Consider the following 19,511-nt stretch of genomic DNA (forward strand, 5'->3'; position numbering starts at 1 on the left):
GTGCCCCTATTTAAGGGACCTATAAGGGAGAGAACTAACTAGGCTTTTAGCAATAATCCCCAAGGTAGTTATATCTCTCTTGATGGTTTCTAGAGGTATCATCCCCTTTGAAGAACATATTGTAGCAATAGGGACTACTAGCAACAATAGGTTTTCAAAGAGAAAAGCTCTAGATGAGGGTTCACTGTAATCAAGCAAGTCGGAGACCTAGCATAATCACAGATTCACCTCCACTCCTTATGCTCCCATGAACCCGGGTATAGGGCCCTTTTTCACTCACAGTGTGTGCAAATAGTGTTGGTGTTTGTGTGCATCAAATGAATAAATATTTACTTCATGCATACATTTAAAACGCACTAAAAGCAACGAAGAGTTTATATACACAAGAACATAATGAAAGGAAACCAACAAAGGGGTAAGTCACGGTAAAACATTGCACAAAATTAAATGGCCTAACTCTCTAAAAACAGTCCCCAGTGGAGTCGCCAACTGTCGCAACCTACCCTTCGGTGGGAGGGCGACGCGAGACTCGCGGGATGCGTGTTCCATGAAAGGAATACGCGCGGAGTCGCCACCAACGTTTATTTGAGGAAAACGTCGGAAAAACCGGAAAAGACGCGATCTACGAACTTTTTAAGTGAAAGGTTCGGGAGTTGTATTTACGCACGGGGAAGGTATTAGCACCCCATACGTCCGCCCCAAGGGACGGCAGCCTTTAATCGAATGTGCAAACATGACTTTGATTTTTTTATGTTCCCTTTTTATGTCTCTATGTCCTTTATACCCTTTTTATATTTTTTCTTTTTTGTGGTCGACAAGGGTGTTTCCCTTTGCTCCTACGTATTCCTCAATTTTGGGATGAGAAAATCAGACCTACGTAGTTCTTTTTATCAAGTGATTCTTTTTTTACTTTAAGAGGTGATCATTTTAAGGCATTGGACCTTAAAAATGATCCATTTTACTTAGTGAGGAAATGAAATGACAAACTTCAAAAGCCTATTTTTTATGGACGAGCTTGACTAGGCGAATTGATTTTAGCCTTTTAGTTTCACTTTAGTTGTTAATCAATTCGATTAAGAATGAGAAATCCCAAAGAGAAAACGTCCACTTGATTTTCCGCTTTATTTTACTAAAAGATGTCTTTTTGATTATTATATTATTTTTTACCTCTTTTTGATTTCCAACGTGGTTACGGCACGATCGAACGGTCGGAATTTATTTTAACCGAAGTTAATGGATAATACAATTCAAACGTTCGGTGGAAATTTATTTTATTTTTAAGTTAAGCGAGAAATGACTTAAGTAAAATGGCTTAAGCACGTCAACAGGGGATATAAAAAGTAAACAAAACGAGAATAAAAATGCACGAAACACAATGTGGACCACTACGGGTACATAGAATGAATCGAAAAAGCTTGGTTCGAGGTACTTACCCGTTGAAGATCGAAGAACGATGAAGAACGAATGAAGAACGTCGAAGAACGGTTGAAACCTTTGCGAGATTCCTCACGGAAAACGTTACGGAAACGTTTCGGAAGCGCCTCGGCTTAGATTTTCTTCACGGAAACAATTTTTCCAAGCAAATTCGAAAGAGAGAAAAGTGCCTCAGGGGCTGACCCCTTCCTTCTTGCTTTCCTCCCCTATTTATAGCAAAATAGGGGAGGTGGTTGCCGCCCAGCTCGCCCAGGCCAGCTCAGCTCGCCCAGGCGAGCAGGGTTGCTTCCTCCAGAAGCAACCGCCTTCTGGAGGAATATTCCAGAGGGCCCAAGTGGGCCTGGGTGCTATTTGCACCCCCATTTTTACTAAGTACACCCCCCTCTGCTGTTTTTTGGTGATTCTTTTTCCGTAAAGTTACGGAAACTTACGAATCTCGTAACGATACTTGTTTTCTTTCCGTAATGTTACGGAACCTTGCGGATTACATAATCATCCCCTTTTTGACTTACGGAATGTTACGGAACCTCACTTAATTATGCAACGATGCTTCCATTTGACTTCCGGTGTGTCACGGAAACTTACGGATTGTGCATCAATATTTTTTTGGTTTTTCGGCATGTCCTGGAATTTCACAAATTGCCTAATGATGGGTGCCAAGCACCTCACGAGGACCAAAGAATGGTCGCACGTCATCGAGCAAAGGTCCCCGGACGAAATTAGGGTATGACAACAGTAAACCCTCATCTAGAGTTTTTCTCTTTGATAACATATTGTTGCTAGTAGTCCCTATTGCTGCAATATGTTCTTCAAAGGGAATGATACCTCTAGAGACCATCAAGAGAGATATGACCACCTTGGGAATTATCACTAAAAGCCCTTTAGCTCCCTCCCATATAGGTCCCTAAAATAGGGGCACGAAGCAAACACGTTGCGTGCCATTTTTCACACTGCCATGCATTAGTGTCATGTACCCTTTTGCTTATATTTGTTTGTGAATATTGTCGTACTATGTACATCCACGTGTTGTGCCTTTCGCATAGGCATCATGCACGGGTTCTGTTTTGATCCCCTCTCTTTGGCAAAAGAACGGAGGGTCCATGTCACCTTCTTAAATACATACGTCGAGCACTGTGCAACCCCAAGACGTTGTATCTAAGAAAGAGACAATTTCCCGGGCTCCTGTATTCATAAATTGCATCTGTGTCATATGCATTTCTTCATGCATTCATCCATTCCACCCATGATAGATGTCGGAGTTTTGATTCGCACCGTTCACTTTAGTAAAACATAGAATAAAGTCAAATGCCTTTGCTCAAAAAGAGGTTCTATCAAGTCAAGGTCAAGAGCCTAGGGATCACCAGTCTAAAAGAGTTAGGGCAATGGATGGGTCAGCTCCAGCGGCAAGCTTTTCGCAAAGCTTACGGTAAAATCTGGGACCTAGCCATGGTAGAAGTCTCCACAGAGGCTATTGCCTCCCTCACCCAGTATTATGATCAGCCGTTGAGGTGCTTCACCTTTGGGGACTTCCAGCTATTGCCCATGGTAGAAGAATTTGAAGAGATCTTAGGATGCCCTCTAGGGGGAAGGAAACCATACCTCTTCTCAGGGTTTTATCCCTCATTAGCTAGAATTTCTAAGATAGTCCAAATCTCGGTGCAGGAATTAGACCACAGAAAGCAATTCGAAAATGGGGTGGTTGGAATACCGAGAAGATATTTGGAGGGAAAAGCAAGAATTTTGGCAGGTAAAGGCGAATGGGCCCTGTTCATAGACATTCTCGCACTGTTGATCTTCGGAGGAGTCCTCTTTCCGAATGTGGATGGGTTGGTGGACCTAGCAGCGATCGACGCTTTTCTCGCCTATCATAACCACAGGGAAAGCCCGGTTGTTGCTATGCTAGCCGACCTATATGACACTTCGACCGAAGATGTGAGAAGAGCAGTACGAGGATTGTTTGCTGTACTCCAGCTCTTTATGTATGGTTGGTTTTGCACCTTTTTCGCCAAGAGGTAAGGCATGCTTGCCCGTTAGAAAGTCACCGCTCATGCATAGAGAAAGGAGGCGCAAATTGGGACCAACTCTTAGCAAACAAAGGAAGATTCGGAGTTACCTCGATGAAAAGAAGGGAGAGTCGGAGTTCTTATTTCATGCGGAGGATTTCCAAATGTTCCCTTGATGGGGACGAGGGGTTGCATCAGTTACAATCCCGTTCTTGCTATAAGACAACTTGGCTACCCTATGAGAGGGGCACCACTAGAGGAAGAGCTCGCGCCTGTCATTTCACGAGGTTTCAATCAGACCAACATGGAGACATTTCAGAAGATCTGCAAGGCATAAGAGGTGTTGCAAAAGAAGGACAAAGAACTCAGGGGCAGTAACAATGGGCCCATCGATGGCTACCGTAAGTGGTTGAAAGCCCACACACAAGGTTTGGATTGGCTCCCGAGTTTGAGAACCGCAAAAAGGGAGGAAATAAAGGCACCGGAGGAAGACGAAGAGGTGTAGGCCCTTAGGGCAGAACTCGAGCAAGCCCAAACAGTCAAAGAAAGGTTCAAGTTGGCAGCTCTGAAGATCCGAAAGGAGAATGCCAAACTGAGAGATACAAATATAGCTATGACCAAGGCCTTGGAACGAGAGACCAAGAGGGCTCGTAGGGAAGAACACGGTCGGAACAAGTTCCGAGGGGCTCTTTGGGGCAGCAACAGCGAGCTTAAGCTCCGGAGAGAGGAAAGGGACCATTCACGAGTAGACAGTTTGATCTTGAAAGATGAGTTGAAGGTTTGCTCAAGGTCCAAAAGAAACTTGTCTCAGTGGTTATGCAAAACAGAGACCAACATGTTAGCTATCATCAGCAAGTACCAAGAAGAACTAAAGCTAGCTACAGCCCACGAGCATAGAGTGGCGGACGAGTATGCCCAAATGTATGCGCAGAAGGAGGCTAGAGGAAAGGTGATCGACTCGTTACATCAAGAGGAAATGATGTGTATGGACCGGTTTGCTCTTACCATGAACGGGAGTCAAGAACTTCCCCGATTGCTAGCCAAGGCCAAAGCAATGGCGGACACCTACTCCGCCCCCGTGGAGATCCACGGACTTCTCGGCTATTGTCAGCATATGATAGATCTAAAGACCCATATAATTAGAAACCGCTAGGAAGTTTGTGTTGTCACTCAGATCTTGACTAGTTATAACATTTTGAATAAAATGAGTTTATCCCATGTTTTTACTCCAAAAGTCAGTGCGAATCAAACCATTCCTGCATTTTTATCTCTAGCATGCATTCATTATTCTTTACCTACTCCTCACGTTTGGTTTTTTAGGAAAAACACCATAACTAAACACGCCCCGAGGCATCCCTATCGCACTAGATCCAAATCTAGAACGATGGGTGATCCAGAGGAGACACAAGAACAGATGAAAGCCGACATGTCAGCTCTAAAAGAACAAATGGCTTTCATGATGGAGGCCATGTTAGGAATGAGGCAACTCATGGCAAAAAACATGGCCACCGCTGCCGAAGCAGACCTAACTCTCCTAGCTACCCCGCACCATCCTCCCCCAAATGCGGTAGGACGAGGAACAAGCACACTGGGGCACAACAGCAACCCCCATTTGGGATACAACCGGGTGGCTTACCCGTATAGATTGCCGCCTAATTACACGCCGCCAGTCGTGCAGGATGATGCGGGTCATGTCTCTTCCCCCATCCTTGAAGAGGAGCCTCCTCGACAGCCCGACGAGGTCCACGAAGATCATCAAGAGTATGCCTAAGGGGATGTCGAGTTCTACCCCCTGATCCCCGTCGAGGGGCCGGCACCCAACACATTGCCTAAGCCCAACCTCACAGCACAGCCAATATTCTTGTCCACAGAAGGACCACCCCCGGCGGCCGAAGAAAGAAGGAAACTCGATCTCCTCGAGGAGAGATTGAGGGCTATTGAAGGCTTTGGTGACTATCCGTTCGCGGACATGACGGATCTTTGCTTGGTACCGGATGTCGTCATCCACCCAAAATTCAAAGTGCCTGATTTTTGTTGGACCTTGTGGCCTCAATAATCTCAAGAGGGATAGGCTTAGAATGCAGAAGAAGCAACAACAATCAATTTAACAATGTTCTTTAAACATGCAAGACACAATTGATTGCAACAAAATAAATAAGATAAGGGAAGAGAGAATGCAAACACAATTTTATACTGGTTCGGCCACTTCCCGTGCCTACATCCAGTACTCAAGCAACCCACTTGAGATTTCCACTATCTTTGTAAATTCCTTTTACAAGTTCTAAACACACAAGGACAATCCTTCCTTTGTGTTTAGATGCTTTACAACAAGAGACTCACAGTCTATTAACCAATCTCATTGAATAAGAAGAATGGAAGAAGAATTCTCTCTTCAAGAGAAGAATATTACAATGAAGATCATGTAAGAATCCTTATAGATTTTGCAAGTGTTTGGTCAACGATTTCTTTTGAGAGAGCATTTGACAACGAAGTTCCTTTGGAATCTCTCTCATTGTCTTTTGAGAGGATAAGACATTTTTGCCAAGCAAAACTCTCTACATAAAATTCGTGCCCAAGTCACCTATTTATAGGCCTTTGATGGCCATTCACAAATCTAATGAAAAAATGTGACTGTTGGCGATATTCCTTGAAAATCCTCTCTGGTAATCGATTACAAAATTAGTGTAATCGATTACACAGTTGTTTTTCTTGAACAGTTGTGACCCTTCATTTAAAATTAGAATTCCCAATGTTCAGAGTTTCTGGTAATCGATTACATATGATGTGTAATCAATTACAAACTTTCAAAACATTGGTAAACGATTACATGTGCCTTGAATGACTTGAAACCTTTCATTGTGAGGCAAGGTTTGATCTTGAAGAAATCTTGAATCAAGGCTTTGTTTGTTGCAACAATCTTGTATTAATCTTGAAGCAAAATGAGCCTTGTTTGATTCTTCTTTTGACATCATCAAAATCATGTATACATTAGAATAGGTTTTTTCCTTCTTTTTGGCCTTGTATTTTGGCCAATCTAGTAGTATAGGGTTTTAGCCTTGTATTTCAGGGCATTTTGAGTAGTCTTTCTAGTTGGGACTTTTTTTTGTATTTTAATGTATTTTGTCATGGGGGTGCGCTTAGCTATTATAGGGGTGTGTAGCTAAGCTCTAGCTTCTCTTCTCAAGGAGGTGAGCATAGTTATTAGAGGGGTGTGTGTAGCTAAGCTCGAGCTTCTCAAGGAAGCTTCTCAAGGAGGTGAGCTTAGTTTTTAGATGGGTGTGCTTAGCTAAGCTATGGCTTTTCAAGGAAATTTTCGCAAAGAAGCTTCTCAAGGAAGTTTTCTCATGAAAGCTTCTCAAGGAAGCTATCAAGTCTATAAATAGAAGCATGTGTAACACTTGTTGTAACTTTGATGAATGAAAGTCTTATGAGATACACTTCAAAGTTCCACTTCTCTCCCTCTTTTAGTCCTTCAATTTCGTGCTCCCCCCTTCTCTCTTTCTTTTCCTCCATTAAAGCATCCTCTTCAAGCTTCTTATCCATGGAAATTTTTGGTGGTGAAGCTCCTTCTTCCTTGGCTTATTCCCTAGTGGATGGTGCCTCCCCTCTCCTCTTCTCCTTTTCCTTCCGATGCATCTCCATGGTGTAAAATCACCATTGAAGTACCCCACTGAAGCTCAACGATCCAGCCTCCATAGAAGCCCCACAAGCAAGCTTCCATCAAGTGGTATCAGAGCAAATGAGCTTCTTGTGTCGAGGGAAGGAGCCCAGAGTATGAAGAACCTCGGGATTTGAGGTCATATCCTTTGCAAGATGGAGAGGATGATGCAATCCTACCCCCCAAGGGTATTGGATAGAAGACTCCAAGAGGCTTAGGCTAGAGCTACTAAAGAAGGCCCTAGGGTTCTCATGAACCTTAGGGTAGCTATTTGAGCCCATGGGTCAAGGTTGGATCAACTATTCTTTGTAAATATCATAATAGGTTTTTTCCTTCTTTTTGGCCTTGTATTTTGGCCGTTCTAGTAGTAAAGGGTTTTAGCCTTGTATTTCTGGGCATTTTGAGTAGTCTTTGTAGTAGGGACCTTGTTTTTGTATTTTCATGTATTTTGTCAGGGGGCGCTTAGCTATTATAGGGGTGTGTAGCTAAGCTCTAGCTTCTCTTCTCAAGGAGGTGAGCATAGTTATTAGAGGGGTGTGTGTAGCTAAGCTTGAGCTTCTCAAGGAAGCTTCTCAAGGAGGTGAGCTTAGTTTTTAGATGGGTGTGTTTAGCTAAGCTCTAGTTTTTCAAGGAAGTTTTCACAAAGAAGCTTCTCAAGGAAGTTTTCTCATGAAAGCTTCTCAAGGAAGCTATTTAGTCTATAAATAGAAGCATGTGTAACACTTGTTGTAACTTTGATGAATGAAAGTCTTATGAGATACAATTCAAAGTTCCACTTCTCTCCCTCTTTTATTCCTTCAATTTCGTTCTACCCCTTTCTCTCTTTCTTTTCCTCCATTAAAGCATCCTCTTCAAGCTTCTTATCCAAGGCAATTCTTGGTGGTGAAGCTCCTTCTTCCTTGGCTGATTCCCTAGTGGATGGTGCCACCCCTCTCCTCTTCTCCTTTGCCTTCCGCTGTATCTCCATGGTGTAAAATCACCATTGAAGGACCCCATTGAAGCTCAAAGATCCAGCCTCCAAAGAAGCCCCACAAGCAAGCTTCCATCAAGTGGTATCAGAGCACAAGAGCTTCAAGTGTCCAGGGAAGGAGCCTAGAGTATGAAGAACCTCGGGATTTGAGGTCAAATCCTTTCCAAGGTGGAGAGGATGATGCAATCCTACCCCCCAAGGGTATTGGACAGAAGACTCCAGGAGGCTTAGGCTAGAGCAACTAAAGAAGGTCGTAGGGTTCTCATGAACCTTAGGGTAGCTTTTTGAGCCCATGGGTCAAGGTTGGATCCACTCTTCTTTGTAAATATCAGAATAGGTTTTTTCCTTCTTTTTGGACTTGTATTTTGGTCATTCTAGTAGTATAGGGTTTTAGCCTTGTATTTTAGGGGATTTTGAGTAGTCTTTGTAGTAGGGACTTTTTTTTTGTATTTTCATGTATTTTGTCAGGGGGGTGCGGTTAGCTATTATAGGGGTGTGTAGCTAAGCTCTAGCTTCTCTTCTCAAGGAGGTGAGCATAGTTATTAGAGGGGTGTGTGTAGCTAAGCTTGAGCTTCTCAAGGAAGCTTCTCAAGGAGGTGAGCTTAGTTTTTAGATAGGTGTGTTTAGCTAAGCTCTAGCTTTTCAAGGAAGTTTTCGCAAAGAAGCTTCTCAAGGATGTTTTCTCATGAAAGCTTCTCAAGGAAGCTATCTAGTCTATAAATAGAAGCATGTGTAACACATGTTGTAACTTTGTTGAATGAAAGTCTTATGAGATACAATTCAAAGTTCCACTTCTCTCCCTCTTTTATTCCTTCAATTTCGTGCTCCCCCCTTCTCTCTTTCTTTTCCTCCATTAAAGTATCCTCTTCAAGCTTCTTATCCAAGGCAATTCTTGGTGGTGAAGCTCCTTCTTCCTTGGCTGATTCCCTAGTGGATGGTGCCACCCCTCTCCTCTTCTCCTTTTCCTTCCGCTGCATCTCCATGGTGTAAAATCACCATTGAAGGACCCCACTGAAGCTCAAAGATCCAGCCTCCATAGAAGCCCCACAAGCAAGCTTCCATCAAGTGGTATCAGAGCACAAGAGCTTCTTGTGTCGAGGGAAGGAGCCCAGAGTATGAAGAACCTCGGGATTTGAGGTCAAATCCTTTGGAAGATGGAGAGGATGATGCAATCCTACCCCCCAAGGGTATTGGATAGAAGACTGTCATACCCTAATTTCGTCCGGGGATTATTACTTGATGACATGCAACCTTTGGTTAGCCGCTTTGAGATACTTGGCGTCCTTTGTTGCACAATAAATGAAGTCCCGAGACGTCTTAGAAATCTAGAGAAAGCAGGGTTGCGCGATCCGTGAAATTCCGTAATGTGGCGGAAGTCGAAAAGAGGTGTTTTTGCGCAATCCGTAAGTTTCCGTAACTTCTTCGAAAGCTAAAAAAGAGTAAATACATAATCCGTAAGGATTCGTAACCTTGCGGAAGGAAAATAGGTATCGTTATGAAATTCGTAAAGTTTCGTAACATTACGGAAAAAGAATTATAAAAAAATAGAAAGGGGGGTGCATTTAGTAAACAGGGGGGTGTAAATAGCAACCAGGCCCACTTGGGCCCTCCAAAAGATTCCTCCAGAAGGCTGTTACTTCTGGAGGAAGCAACCTTGCTTGCCTAGGCGAGCTGGGCGGCAAGCTTCTCCCCTATTTTGCTATAAATAGGGGAAGAAGTGAAGAAGAAAAGGGTTCAGCCCCTTAGGCACTTCTCTCTCTTTCGAATTTGCTGAGGAAAATTAGTTCCGTGAAGAAAATCCAAGCCGAGGCGCTTCCGTAACATTTCCGTAACGTTTCTATGAGTAATTACGCGAAGATTCTCGACCGTTCTTCAAAGATTCATCATTCGTTCTTCATTTTCTTCAGTCTTCAACGGGTAAGTACCTCAAACCAAGCTTTTCAATTCACTCTATGTACCCGTGGTGGTCCACATTTTTGTTTCATGTATTTTTATTCTCGTTTTCATTTACTTTTTATACCCCCTTTTTTACGTGCTTAAGCCATTTATTTAAGTCATTTCTCGCTTAATCTAAAAATAAAATAAATTTCCACCGATTGTTTGAATTGCATCATCCGTTAATTTTGGTTAAAATGAATTCCGAACGTTCGGTCGTGCCGTAACCACGTTGGAAATCAAAAAAGAGGTAAAATAATGATATAATAATAAAAAAAATACCTTTTAGTAAAATAAAAGCGAAAGATCAATCGAACGTTTTCTCTTTGGGATTTCTCATTCTTAATTGAATTGACTAAATAACTAAAGTGAAATTAAGGCTAAAATCAACTCGCCTAGTCAAGCTCGTCCACAAAAATAGGATTTTGAAAGTTTATCATTTCAGTTTCTTACCAAGTAAAATGGATCATCATTAAGGTCCAACGCCTTAAAATGATCACCTTTCAAGTAAAAAGAATCACTTGATTCACGCATAACAAAGAACTACGTAGGTCTGATTTCCTCTCCAAAGGAGGGTACGTAGGAGCAAAAGCCCCGCTTTTGTCGACCTCAAAAAATAAAAAAGAAATAAAAGTTAAGATAACACAATTCCACAAATTCTAAAAATAAGGCTGTTGTCTTTCGAGACAAACGTAAGAGGTGCTAATACCTTCCTCAAGCGTAAATACAACTCCCGAACTTAGAATTTTCATTTTTGACCGGTTTCCTTCGGTTTTTCCGACGTTTTCCACAAATAAACGTTGGTGGCGACTCCGCGCATCTTTTATTCTTTGGAAAGCGCACCCGTGAGCCTCGCCCTCGCTCGCCCGCAAAGGGCACGTTGCGACAGTTGGCGAATCCACTGGGGAGTTTTTGTGAGTTAGGCCTATTCTAAGGAATTGTGGATTTGTGAAACTTCGTGTGTGCATTTGTTGAACTGTGTAAAATGTAAATAATTGTTGTATATTTCGCATTCTTTACACTGCATTCTAAGCACCCACGAGTTTGAGTAAAAAAGGGGCCCTACACCCGGGTTCATGGGAATTTAAGGAGTGGAGGTGAATCTATCATCATGCTAGGTCTCCGACTTGCTTGATAATAGTGAAACCTCGTCTAGAGCTTTCTCTCTTTATAATGTGTTGTCGCTGGTATTCCATACCACCACAACATTATTATCTTGAGTGATGATACCTCTAGAAAACAGCCGTGTGAGTTATGATTTGTTGGGGAGTAGTTATTAGGGACCCCTAGATATTGTCCTAGGTTCCCAAATAGGGGCAAAGAGCAAACACGCTCTGTGCCATTCGTTCTCATGCATTTTTGGTAAATAGCACTAGTTTATGGTTTTGCTAGTGATGTTTGGTTTCTTTGGAGTAATACGTAACCTTTTTAATGCTACGTTGAGGCGCCGTCATGCCCAAAACGTAGCATTAAAATTGGATCTCTGCGGTCTCGTATGTGTGAATTACCCCTTTGTGTTGTTTTCTTTCCGTTTCATGCATACGCATTGCATCATTCATGTCGGAGTCTTAATCCACCCCTTTTTTAGGTAAATGATGGGGACAAATCAAAAACGGCAAAAGGTTTTATCAAGTCAAGGTTAAAGGTCTAGATGTCACTAGCCTCAAGGAATTGGGACGATTGATGGGACCCCTCCAAAGGCAAGCCTTCCGCAAAGTTTACGGGAAGATTCTAGATTTGACCGTAGTGGAGGTATTTACGGAAGCCGTCGTATCCCTCGCCCAATACTACGACCAGCCATTGAGGTGTTTCACGTTTGGGGACTTCCAAATGGTGCCAACTATTGAGGAGTTTGAAGAGATATTAGGATGCCCTCTCGGGGGGAGAAAACCGTATCTTTTCTCCGGCTTTCTTCCTTCCTTGAGCAAGGTTGCGGCTGTGATTGGAGATTCAGCAAAAGAGTTGGATCGCATAAAGCAAATTCGGAACGGCGTAGTGGGCCTGCCTCGGAAATACTTGGAAGACAAGGCAAGGGATATGGCGAGCCAAGAGAAGTGGGGCCCGTTTGCGGATGTTTTAGCTTTGCTGATTTTTGGGGTTGTCCTTTTTCCGAACGTTGACGGCTTGGTAGACTTAGTCGCCATTGATGCTTTCCTCGCATATCACCATAGCAAGGAAAGTCCAGTGGTGGCTATCTTGGCAGATTTGTTCGACACCTTTGACCGGAGGTGCGAGAAAAACAGTGCACGGATTGTCTGTTGTTTACCCGCTCTCTGTGTATGGTTGATTTCACACCTGTTCCGACAAGACACGAGACACCCGTGTCCGCTTCAAAGCTATCGCTCGTGCGCCGAAAAAGGAAGAGTTGTTTGGGACCAACATTTGGCTGGGATAGGGGGCAGCACGATCAATTGGTTTCCTCGTTGGAAGGAAGGCAAGGAAGGAGTTCTTTGCTCGTGTGGGGACTATCCTAATGTTCCACTGATAGGGACTAGGGGTTGTATTAATTATAATTCCGCACTCGCCATAAGACAGCTAGGGTATCCCATGAGGGGAGCGCCAACCGAAGAAAGTCTCTCGCCTTTCCTTGTGAGGGATCTAGGCGTGCAAGGTCTCAAGGTTATACAAAGAATCCACAAGGCGTGGAGGAGTCTGTTGAGGAAAGACAAGGAGCTTAGGGGCATCCGAAACGGCGTCATTGGAGGTTATCATGGGTGGCTAAGAATTCACACGCGGGGCTTAGGTTGACTCTCCAAATTGAAAGTTGTCGATGAGGAGAAATTCGAAGCTCCGGAGGAAGATGAAGAAGTCCGAGCTCTAAAGTCAGAGCTAGGGAAGGCGAGACTCGCCAAGGAGAAGTTCAAATCAGCTGCTACACACATCCGGAAGGAGTGCACCGAGTTACAAGAGGAAAACGCGGCCACTGCAAGAGCTCTTGAACAAGAAACCAAAAGGGCCCGCAAGGAGGAACATGGCCGAGAAAAATTCCGAGGAGCATTGTGGGGTAGCAACAATGAGCTCAAGCTCCGAAGAGAGGAGAGAGATCGGTCACGGGTGCATGGCATGATCTTAAAAGAAGAGTTAGTTGCTTGTGCGAGGTCCAAAAGGAGTTTGGCTCAACACTTGGAAGCCACGGAGCAAAGCATGCTAGCCATCATACGGAAATACAAGGAAGAATTGAACCAGTCCATGGCCCATGAACAAAAGCTAGTGGAGGATTTTGCACAAGTGTATGCCGAAAAGGAAGCAAGAGGGAGGGTGATTGATGCGCTGCATCAAGAAGCGACTATGTGGATGGATAGATTCGCCTTGACCTTGAATGGAAGTCAAGACCTCCCGCGTCTATTAGCCAAAGCAAAAGTCATGGCCGAAGTGTGTACTGCCCCCGAGGAGATTCATGGGTTAATCAATTACTGTCAACACATGATAGATTTGATGGCCCATATAATTTGATGGCTCCCGATCAGAACCAACTTCAGGGTATGACTAAACGAGAGCATGAGTCCATTAAGGAATATGCCCAGAGATGGAGAGATCTCGCAGCCCAAGTCGTACCGCCCCTGACGGAAAGGGAGATGATCACAATTACGGTAGATATGTTACCCACGTTCTACTATGAAAAGCTGATAGGCTACATGCCGGCTAACTTTGCGGATCTCGTCTTCGCCGGAGAAAGGATTGAATCCAGGCTACAAAAAGGCAAGTTTGAATATGCTGCCAATATGGCCCCCAACAACAACAGAAGAGCCCCAGCAGTAGGCGCGAGGAAAAAGGAAGGAGACGCCCACGCGGTCACCACCGCCCCAACATGGATGAAAGCACCCCAAAATATCCAAAGCTCATACCAGCCCAATCCCCCAAATTTTTTAATCCGAGCCGGGAATTCCCTCCCGACTCAAGTAAAAGGACCACCCGCAGCAGAAAGAGCGCAGGCCCAACGCACAGCTCCAGCCGCACCCCGGCCAATTAATAATACAGCCCCCGGCGTGACCTATAGATATGCACAGCACCCGAAAGACAACTTCCCTCCTATTCCCATGGCATATTCCGAGTTATGGCCTTCATTATTGGAGAATCACTTGGTGGTGGCCATACCCGGGAAGGTTCTCCAGCCACCCTACCCCAAGTGGTATGATCCGGGTGCCAAGTGTGTGTACCATAGTGGAGTTCCCGGACACAATATTGACTCCTGCATCCCGTTCAAGTATAAAGTGCAGCATCTGATTAGTGCCGGCTGGCTAGCGTTTCAGAAAGAAGGCCCAAATGTTAAAACCAACCCGCTAGCTAGTCATGGAGGTGTTAGCGTGAACGCCGTCGAAGAGGACGGGCCATCACGGACAAAAAGGTTGGGAGATGTGGCTACTTCTAGACGCTTCATCTATCAATCACTGCAAGCGGCGTGCATGGTCTCCTGAGGTGGAGATGAAAGGGATGAATGTTTGTTTCACCTCGGGGAGTCGCATGACATGGAAACCTGTCCCGTGGTGGAAGAATTGCTTCAACGGCTCATGGATTGCGGGCAGCTTGAAGTGTTCATGGGAGGGAAGGAAGAACCACAAATTTGCATGCAGTCGGAAGAGAAGAAGGTTCCTCTAACCCCCAAGGCCCTAGTGATATGTTTTACTAGGAAAGGGACTGGCTCCACACCCATATACCCGTGGGCGGCGCCCAAGCCAACGCCATTTGCATATCAAAGTGATAAGGTCGTTCCGTGGAAGTATACCCCTCCCGCGTCCAGCGAAAGAGTTGCAATCGAAGTTGACTCCCTATCAGCTATGGTAACCAACATCACTTGCCTCAGTGGCGTAACCCGCAGTGGTCGGGTGTTCGCTTCCCCTCACCCGGCGGAATTTCCCTCTAAAGGGAAGGCGCCCATGGCCCAAGAGCCCACAGACATAGCCACCCCCTCGAAGGAAGTAGATCCTCCCGTGGCAAGAGGAGCCGAAAAGAAAGAAGGTCTTCAAGGAAAAATAGTAACTTTGGAAGAGGCCCATGAGTTCCTCCGCCTCATCCAACAAAGCGAGTTTAAGGTAGTCGAGCAACTGAACAAAACTCCAGCAAAGATCTCCTTGCTTGAACTACTCATAAACTCCGAGCCTCATCGTGCGCTGTTGATAAAGGTCCTTAACAATGCGCATGTAGCACATGATATCTCAGTGGAGGGTTTCGAAGGCATCTTTAATCATATAACCACCAACAACTATATCGCGTTTGCGGAAGAAGAGATTCCCGTTGAGGGGAGAGGACACAACAAGGCTCTACATGTGTCGGTGAGATGTATGGACCACGTTGTCGCAAAGGTACTTATCGACAATGGATCGAGCTTAAATGTAATGCCGAAGACCACTTTGGAAAAGCTTCCTTTTAGTGTGTCACATTTAAAGCCGAGCTCGATGGTGGTGCGAGCCTTTGATGGTACTCGGCGGGAAGTAATGGGGGAAATCGACATTCCCATTCAGATAGGCCCCCACACTTGCAATGTGGTGTTTCAAGTAATGGATATAAATCTTGCCTATAGCTGCCTATTGGGAAGACCGTGGATTCATGCCCTGGGAGTGGTTCCTTCAACGCTTCACCAGAAATTGAAGTTTGCAGTGGGTGGACTTTTAGTGATAGTGTCGGGTGAAGAGGACATGTTAGTGAGCTGCCCTTCCTCCGCACCATACGTAGAAGCAGCGGAAGAATCATTGGAAACGGCTTTCCAATCCTTTGAGGTAGTGAGCTGCGCCTCGGTGGAACCAAGTCCATCGCTACCTTCTCTCTCCAAAGCGGCCATAATGGTGGCACGTGTTATGCTCAAGAATGGATTTGAGCCCGGAATGGGTCTAGGCAAGGACTGCCTCGGGAATGCCGATGTGGTCGATATCAAGGGGAATCCATACAAGTATGGATTAGGGTATGAACCTGGGATGCCGGGGAGGAGGAACATGCCGTCAAGATTTCGGGCGGATAGGGTATGGCCCGACCGTATTAGCCAGTGTTTCACCAGCGCTGGAATGGCGTCCGAGGAGGAGGTGGCCGCAATAGAAGAGGAGTTCCCTCAAGACCCACCAAGTTTTGTGCAACCATGCCACCCCGATTCCCAGGTGGGGAACTGGCGCGTGATAAGCCAGTCAGAAGTCTATACCGCTGATTCAATGTAATTAGAGCCTATAGATTTCCGTTCTCTTTTGTTTTGTGAAACCTACCTTATTAAATATACAAAGAGATCTTGTTTCATCTGTTCTTGCAGTACCACCTTTTCTCATATCATTTTGCATGTTTTTGTTTCTTTTGTCTTGTTTGGTATAGATGTAAGGGTCGATTCTTTGAGGAACCTAACAACGAGGGTTTGACAATCGATTTCGATCGTGATATAAGCCAAGCGGTAAATAAAGAAGAGGAAGAGGACGTCCTGTCACCAGAATTGGAAAGGTTGGTCGCTCAGGAAGAACGTGAAATGAAGCCTCACCAAGAAGAAACCGAATTGGTAAACTTGGGGACCCCGAAGGAAAAGAAAGAGGTAAAGGTAGGAACCGGTATGACCGTGCCTATCCGCCAAGGCTTGATAACCCTTCTTGAAGAGTATCAAGATGTCTTTGCATGGTCGTATCAAGACATGCCCGATCTGGATTCCGACATTGTGCAGCATAAGTTCGGAAGTTACGAAGAATGAAACCCGAGATGTCCTTAAAAATTAAAGAAGAAGTAAGGAAGCAATTTGATGTAGGATTCTTAGCTGTGGCGTGGTACCCGGAGTGGGTGGCCAACATTGTCCCAGTCCCGAAGAAGGACGGCAAGGTTCGAATGTGTGTAGACTACCGGGACTTGAACCGGGCTAGTCCAAAGGACAACTTTCCCCTGCCACACATTGACATATTGGTAGATAATACAGCCAAATTCGCCCTTTTCTCATTTATGGATGGTTTCTCGGGGTATAATCAAATAAAGATGGCGCCTGAAGATGTAGAGAAGACCACTTTCGTCACCCTATGGGGGACATTCTGTTATAAAGTGATGGCCTTCGGTTTGAAAAACGCTGGGGCAACCTATCAACGTGCCATGGTGGCATTGTTCCATGACATGATGCATAAGGAAATAGAGGTCTACGTAGATGACATGATTGTCAAGTCTCGGACTGAGGACGAACACCTTGTCAATCTGCGTAAGCTGTTTGGAAGGTTGCAGAAATACCAATTAAAACTGAACCCAACCAAATGCACTTTTGGGGTGAAGTCGGGGAAGCTGCTAGGATTTATCGTAAGTCAGAAAGGGATAGAGATAGATCCTGAGAAAGTGAAGGCCATCCTTGAAATGCCGGAACCACGCACGGAGAAGCAGGTCCGGGGATTTTTGGGCAGGTTGAATTATATCGCAAGATTTATCTCGCAACTCACCCCTACCTGTGAACCCATTTTTAAGCTATTACGTAAGAACCAGGCGATCCTGTGGAATAATGACTGCCAAGAGGCCTTCGAGAAAATCAAGCAGAGTCTCACAAATCCCCCGGTACTCATGCCACCTGTAACGGGAAGACCCATTTTCCTGTACATGACCGTGTTGGACGAATCTATGGGGTGCGTATTGGGTCAGCATGATGATTCTGGGAAAAAGGAACAAGCCATCTACTATCTGAGCAAGAAGTTTACCGCATGTGAGATGAATTATTCAATGCTGGAAAGGACATGTTGCGCGCTGGTATGGGCATCACATCGGCTTAGGCAGTATATGCTCAGCCATACCACGTGGCTTATTTCCAAAATGGATCCCGTGAAATACATCTTTGAAAAACCGGCCCTCACAAGACGAATCGCTAGGTGGCAGGTATTATTATCTGAATTCGATATCGTTTACGTCACCCAAAAAGCGGTAAAGGGAAGTGCCTTAGCGGATTATTTGGCCCAACAACCCCTCCAGGATTATCGGCCGATGCACCCCGAGTTTCCAGATGAAGATATCATGGCCCTATTTAAAAGAAGCGGACGCACGAGGACATAGACAAATGGATTGTTTGCTTCGATGGGGCATCCAATGCTTTGGGCCACGGAGTAGGGGCAGTCCTTGTATCCCCGGATGATCAGTGTATTCCTTTCACGGCTAGGCTAGGTTTTGATTGTACCAACAATATGGCCGAGTACGAGGCATGCGCCCTCGGGGTTCAGGCGGCCATTGATTTTGATGTAAAACTACTCAAGGTGTATGGAGACTCAGCTTTGGTGATACGCCAGTTGAAAGGAGAATGGGAAACTAGGGATTCGAAGTTGATACCCTATCAAACTCATATCTTGAGGTTAGCCAAGTACTTTGACGACATTTCCTTCCACCACATACCTCAGGAAGAGAATCAGATGGCTGACGCACTAGCCACCCTGGCATCCATGTTTCAACTTTCCCCACACGGGGATCTGCCATACATCGAATTCAAATCTCAAGGCAGGCCGACATATTGTTATGCAATAAAGGAAGAGCAGGATGGGAAACCGTGGTATTTCGACATCAAGCGGTATGTCGAGAATAAGGAATACCCACCAGGGATTTCTGACAATGACAAGAGGACGTTGAGGAGATTGGCTACTGGTTTCTTTGTAAATGGTACCATCCTGTACAAACAAAACCACGACATGACCCTCCTACGATGTGTAGATGCCAAAGAGGCGAACTTCATGATTGAGGAGATCCACGAAGGTTCCTTTGGGACACATGCCAATGGGCATGCTATGGCCAGAAAAATCCTCAGGGCCGGCTATTATTGGCTCACCATGGAAAGCGATTGCTGCGCTCATGTCAGGAAATGTCATAAATGTCAGGCATACGCGGACAACGTCATTGTTCCGCCACATCCTCTGAATGTTATGTCCGCCCCTTGGCCTTTTTCTATGTGGGGAATAGATGTCATTGGGGCCATAGAACCCAAAGCGTCGAATGGTCACCGATTCATTCTTGTGGCGATAGATTACTTCACCAAATGGGTCGAAGCAGCCTCCTATACTAATGTCACAAGGAATGTGGTAGTTAGATTCATAAAGAAGGAGTTGATTTGTCGATACGAACTCCCCAGGAAGATCATTACTGACAGTGGCACCAATCTGAACAATAAGATGATGCAAGAGATGTGCGAAGACTTCAAGATCCAGCATCATAACTCTACCCCTTATCGGCCAAAGATGAATGGGGCTGTAGAGGCTGCGAATAAGAATATCAAGAAGATTGTTCAAAAGATGACGATGTCATACAAGGATTGGCATGAGATGTTGCCTTTCGCCCTACACGGATACAGAACCTCGGTACGAACTTCTACTGGGGCAACACCGTATTCTTTGGTTTATGGGATGGAGGCAGTACTCCCATTTGAGGTAGAAGTTCCTTCTCAGAGGATAATGGCGGAGTCGGGCCTAGAAGAGTCAGAATGGGCTCAAGCACGCTGCGACCAACTTAACCTTATTGAAGGTAAGCGTTTGGCCGCCATGAGCCATGGGCGTTTGTATCAACGAAGGATAAAGAACGCATTCGACAAGAAGGTACGCCCGCGCAA

Source organism: Glycine soja, chromosome 19 (genome assembly GCF_004193775.1).
Source record: "Glycine soja cultivar W05 chromosome 19, ASM419377v2, whole genome shotgun sequence".
Taxonomy (NCBI): Eukaryota; Viridiplantae; Streptophyta; class Magnoliopsida; order Fabales; family Fabaceae; genus Glycine; species Glycine soja.